Raw genomic sequence first — 6,000 nt, forward strand, 5'->3', positions numbered from 1 at the left:
ACCGCCTCCATGGCGGTCCGGGTCCACTTGGTACCGCCTCCATGGCGGTCCGGGTCCACTTGGTACCGCCTCCATGGCGGTCCGGCGGTAAGAGTGCCAAAGTCGTAATCAGGCCCAAAGTCTCTTCAAAATTCAAGAAGTGTATTTCTTTAACATGTGGATCCGTTTAATATTAATACATCAGATTATATTCTTGCATCGCGACGCATATATTAAAAGTCATCGTTTTAAATCATGCACTTAGAAACATTCATTATTGGGCCTGGCTAGGGCGCCTCCCTCTGTCTATCAGGCTCCGCTTGTAAATTCATCGGGTGCGACTTGTGAGTGAGTCTGCGGCGGCGGCCTCTCCCTCCCTCTGCGCTGTCACGGATGAAACCTGAGGCAGAGTTTGAGGTACCGTACTCTACACTGGTGGCCCCCACCTCCAAGAAGTAACTCACTCCTGTGGGAGCTGGCCGTAGGTTGCCGGGGCCCCCCTTTGCAGAAGCGCCACTCCCGTGGGAGCAGGCCGTAGTTAGCCGGGCTCCCCTTTGCAGAAGCGTCACTCCCGTGGGAGCAGGCCGTAGGTAGCCGGCCCCCCTTTGCAGAAGCGTCACTCCCGTGGGAGCAGGCTGTAGGTAGCCGGGCTCCCCTTTGCAGAAGCGTCACTCCCGTGGGAGCAGGCTGTAGGTAGCCGGGCTCCCCTTTGCAGAAGCGTCACTCCCGTGGGAGCAGGCCGTAGGTAGGCGGCCCCCCCTTTACAGAAGCGTCACTCCCGTGGGAGCAGGCCGTAGGTAGCCGGGCCCCCTCTTTGCAGAAGCGTCACTCCCGTGGGAGCAGGCCGCAGCCGGTGTCCCCCATTTCAGATACGTTTGAATGACAGCAGGGTGATTTTATATATATCCAACAATAAATCCATTCACTGTCGACTTAAGCCTTCCAACGCCAAGTTCAGGAGCTCCCTCCGTACACTGCAGCGCGCCTTACCTGTCCTCCCTTACCGAGTCCAAGTTGTTAAGTTCAAAAAGTTTTCAGTAAGTATCCAATGATGCTGCCAGGGTGCACAAGATCAAGGGCGCTGCTCGTGAGTGCGAAGTGTCCACATTCGGTGCCGCGGCCTGCGGACGAGAGGCCTCCAGGGCTCGGTGGGACCTGTGCGGCTGCTGGCGCTCTGTGCTTGGGTCTGCTGCCCACCTCCCCCCAGGGGGCGTAGTGCGCGGACGTCACATGCCGAGGTTTCTATAAATGTGACCTGGCTCCCGCTAGCGAACTCAAGGCTACTTGGCAGTGAGGTGTGAGCAACCTGAGCCCAGCTCCTAGCACGGAGGGGTGGGAGAGGAGGCGCTGCACGCTGAGGGGGGAGCGCTTCAAGCTGATGGCGGCAGCAAGCCACGGGGGGGGAGGGGGGGGCACCCCCACTTGGGAGGAGGGAAGAAGGCGATGGGCAGAGATGAGTGTTAGGCAATGCACTTCGCACCAGGGTGGGCAGGGAGCGAGGGGGTGCGAGATTTCGGAAAGTGAAAGGCGACATCGTTGCCAAGGTTCACACGTATGGCTTAGTGTATAGAAGCAGTAGTACTGCGGCATTTACATAGCGCGAACTATCCCTACGTGGGTCACCGAAGCGCTTGCCTGCATGGACAGTATGCTACACTATGTAGAGTGTGTGGATGGAAGAGTTTTGTCTTTGTTTTGAACTGGTGTGGGAAGGGTTTCCGTGTCCTGCGTGATGACCACAGTGGGTGCGGCGATGGTGCTTTGGGACTCAGTGCTTAGAAGTATGGTGGCTAAAGGAGTGTGAGCTAAAGGCGCACAGTTACCTCACTAGCTTTCAAACAAAGAGACCTGGGACATACAATTTCTTAGGATGCCCTTTGGGTTAGGCTCTGAGGCTGCTGCTTTCAAAGTAGTATGCAGCACACATTGTGGGAGAGCAATAAAGTCATGTGTTTTCACGCTGACATTCATGTGATTTCACGCTGACATTCTAATCTATGGGTCCACTGAGGAAGAACATAACATAAACCTACGAAATGTACTAGCATGTCTAAACAAGGCAGGACTTCCAATCAAGAGAGAGAAATGTAAAATTCGGGTTACCTCAGTAGAATACTTAGGACATACTGTTAAATGGTAGCGGCAGTTTCAGTCGATAACCTTTCAAGTATTTGCCCGGCGGTAATCGCCTCTCATACCACTCGATAATTTACCAATAAAAGAGGCAGGCGCCGGAGACTGGAAGGCAGGAAACAAAGTTTTATTCCGTCGGAGCAGAACACATCAGATCAGACAGCAGGGTATCGTCACGAGTTGCTCTAACTGCATCTCTGAGACCTGGTCTCTTATACACTGGTTTAATGCTTTATTACACATAGTACAGTCTTGAGATTCCCTTGATGTATGGGGGAATATCCCCTGAAGCCCCGGTTCAGATCCGATCCCACACATAGATACAGTAGAAGTTCCCACCCCACCCACAGTAGGAGATGGCTATTGCGCAGCAGGGTATTCCACTAATTCCCGGGGGGTGTGTGCAACCGGCCGGGTCTCAGGGGGTAGGGGCTTTGATCTACTGTAATCCCTTTGATGCGGGGTGTTTCCCTTACAGTAGGGGCAATAAACTGCATCCGCAGGGCTAGGTGATGGCCTGGGACCAGTTCGGACAATGGGGCGCAGAGGAAGGGGGTTATCAAAGGAGAGGCATGACCATGTATGGGATGTCGGTCGGATGTGGTTCCGTAGCAGGGTTGCGCAGAAGGAGAGGGTTTATGGCCTATATGAGAGAGCGGGGGTGGCCGGCGCGCGGGGGATGCTCGCAGCGCTAGGGGAAAGCGCTGGTGATCGAAAATGAGCGGGGAGAGAGTGGGGTGCCTAAAATGGCGGCCCTGCATTCGCTGTGCGTGGCGCTGGGGAGAGGCAAGATGGCGCAGATAATGTTCAGTTTGCACGCTAAATTTCCACAGTCCTCCCTTTTAACATATCTCGCCAGCTTGCCTGGCCGTCATTTATTCTTCGTTAACCTTCAGCTATAATATCGTTAATGTCTTTCGTACATTCCTTAAAGATACAGAGTTTTTAGGGCATGCAGGAGTAATCTGACACATTTGCTTATAGTTATTTACAGGTGATAAAGTAGGCGAGGAGGTAGTACATACAGAGTTACAGTGTAGTCGTGTACATGGCTGGTGTTGTATGGATGTTACTATACAAAGTTACATTTCCTTAACTTCTCAGTGTACAGTCGGAAGTGATTGATGCAACACCATAAAAACTTGATAAGAAGATAGTTAGTATAAAAAGGTGGTTGGGAGAGGATTTTCGACTTTGACATGGGTTCTTCTTTCCAGTGTCCTTTTTATAAAGAGCTATCACTGGTAAGCTCTCATTGTTGTTCTTCTTTCGTTGGCACTGTTGAGCACCGGCGGTGGAGCTAAGGTCCAGCTCAAATCCAATTTCTCACGTTGCAGGGTGTGATCATTCATTGTTCTCCGATCACAGCCCTGTTCCTTAACACAGTTCACCATAGGTACTTTGAGACAGGGTACCTGCCTTTTGTTCTTCTGTGGGTAGGTCAGATTCATAATCCATATAAAAGATGGTGAGAGAGAGAAGGGTGTGACGTGCTTCGGGACGCCGAGGGAAGAGGGGGTGGAGTGGGATTAGATCAAAAATGTGGACCAAGGGGAGCAGAATCTTCCAGCACTGGGCCCATCAATCGGGCCCGACGGGTTGAGACTTCAGGCACGCTGGTCGGTGAGCAGGGGGCCTCGATGTAGCCCCTCTCGCTTATCATCCTGAAAATGGTGTCTCGTCCCACGCCCTTTTTGCTTCGTAGCCTCCCCCTTGGTCGATGTCATAGATGTTCCAAGGTCTGCAGCCAGGCTGTGCGTCACGTCCGACCCCTCCCTTCCTTTGGCAGCATGTTATCTTTAAATGGGTACAAGAAACAAAAGTCTTAGAGAGTTGGCAGGGAAGACATTTACATACTTCATCCTCTCTCACAACCACCGAGTAGTTGCGGACATGTTTTTATCGGTTGCTGCATGATTGGTGTCTTTTAACTCTGATGTTAGTGTGTGCGTTACTAATCTATTAATCATTGCTGTGGTGCAAGTTTCTGTGGGTGTCCCTGTCCATCGTCTGGCCCCCTAGGTGCCGATTCCTGCGCCCGATACTGGTTGCAGGAAGCCTGACATCTGTCAACCTTCTAGTCTATTAAAAATTCGAACCGGCTTCTCCGGCAGAGGCTCGTTCGTCTCAACACAAGTTTTGTTAATATATATTTCCTTCCGAGGACTGCTAAGTTTATGAAAAGAAAGTGCGAGGTGCTACTGTCACGGGTTCACGAGTATCCATTTCGGAGAGGAACATAAGCTAAGCATTATTTTTGCTGGCGACAATAGGTAACCCTTTAACAGTTTAGGCGATGTATTATTAGTGAGGCGGCTAGTATAGGGCTGGGGTTATCTTGGGAGGACGGGGTGCTTTAGACGTTCTATTTCGGGGTAATTGGGCGGGGGTAATTCTGGGCGGTGGAGATGGGGTTGTTAAAGCTCTGAAAAACGGAAACCACTGACATATAGTCCCCGTGATGAGGGCCAAATTGGGAGACATCAGTCGTCTTACCTGTCCTTTCTTTTCTCAGCCAATTAAGCTCAATATTTGTAGAAAGGAGAGGTAGTAACGTGGCAGAGTACGGTCGTTTTGTTTCAGTCAATTTGTTCGAACACCACCGTGCTCCAGGCCAATTATACACTTACCGAGGAGGTATGTGTCGTTAATTTATTCAAACAGAAAAGAGGGTAAGAAGGCTTTTTAGTGAGGGAGGGAGTAGGAGAGAGAGAGAGAGAGAGAGAGGGAGAGAGGGAGAGAGAGAGAGAGAGAGAGAGAGAGAGAGAGATGTGCATCAAGTAGGCTATTTGGCATACATACGACACAAAACGAGAGAGACATGGGTAAGAAAATAGGCCACTTGGTGCACACACAACATGGAGTAGCATGGGTCTGTTCCATGTAAGAAAACACAAGCGGGGAAAAGACATAAATTCGGTGATCACGTACACACAAATGCCGGATAGGGTGTGACAGTACATGCATCAAGTGCAGAAACTTAAGATGGAGACTCAGGGCTACGTTGAGCATCGGGACCTCTCCTTTCCTGTCCTCCTTTCCTATGCATGCTGCGTACTTTCAGTATTTTGTAGTTTATCCTAGGGGGTGTCGGACCCTGTATTCTCCTCCCTTTGATCGATGGTGAGCATTTCAATCATACAGTGACGCTCTCTCCAAGTGACCTAAGCATGAGATACACACACATTTATACCGTGTAATCATAGCACACACGCACAATCATGCCATACAGTTTCTTATGTTCTCAATGGTGGTCTGCACTTCACGCACTATCTCACAACGTTTGTCTAAATTTTCCCTGATATTGAACTCGGTGCGGTCCATGTCCACTTCATTCTTCAGTCGGAGCTTCGTTGTGACCTATAGAGGGGAAAAAGAGGGGAGGGGATGTGCAGTATTCAAAGTACCCCAGCGCGCGCAGACACGAAAAAGTTCTACTTACCACGTACCAGGCTAGTCGCAGGAATGGGTGATACCACAGACCTATTATTCTCTTTGTCCGAGACAAAGATGCTCTAATTTATTTCATTTCCTAAATTCGGGTTCCCTTGTCATATATGCATTTCTCAATCGGTCGTGTATTAGGGTGCAATATACCATACCTTGCGTTCGGCATATACCCTGAGCTATGGTTGACCATGGTTTAACAACTCTTGGAAAAAGATAGGTGTGATGGGTACAAATTCCGTTAATCAAAAAGATTCAGGCAAATGGGGACTGCATTATCTGTTTTCTATTGCTTGGGGGTAACAATCATTTATTCAAATGAAGAAATCTCTATCAACCTATGTGATTAGTCATGGCACTGATTCCGTAATTCTTTCAAGAGACCCTTTATTTAAAACAATGTCAGCATACAAGATACGGGCCTACAACCGTTCAGGCCGG

The 6,000-nt window shown here is 50.0% G+C and overlaps 1 protein-coding gene across 1 annotated transcript in view; it reads right to left on the reverse strand.

Annotated features, from left to right (window-relative positions):
• TACC2 (transforming acidic coiled-coil containing protein 2) overlaps positions 1–1,209 on the reverse strand; it is a 392,567-nt gene extending 391,358 nt beyond the window's left edge. Inside the window, exon 1 of the mRNA XM_085602592.1 lies at positions 970–1,209. The gene's annotated coding sequence lies outside the window, so the exon portion shown is untranslated. The remainder of the gene's footprint in view (positions 1–969) is intronic.
• Between the last annotated feature and the right edge of the window lie 4,791 nt (positions 1,210–6,000).

The sequence above is a fragment of the Triturus cristatus genome, chromosome 1_2 (genome assembly GCF_964204655.1).
Source record: "Triturus cristatus chromosome 1_2, aTriCri1.1, whole genome shotgun sequence".
NCBI classification, from domain to species: domain Eukaryota; kingdom Metazoa; phylum Chordata; class Amphibia; order Caudata; family Salamandridae; genus Triturus; species Triturus cristatus.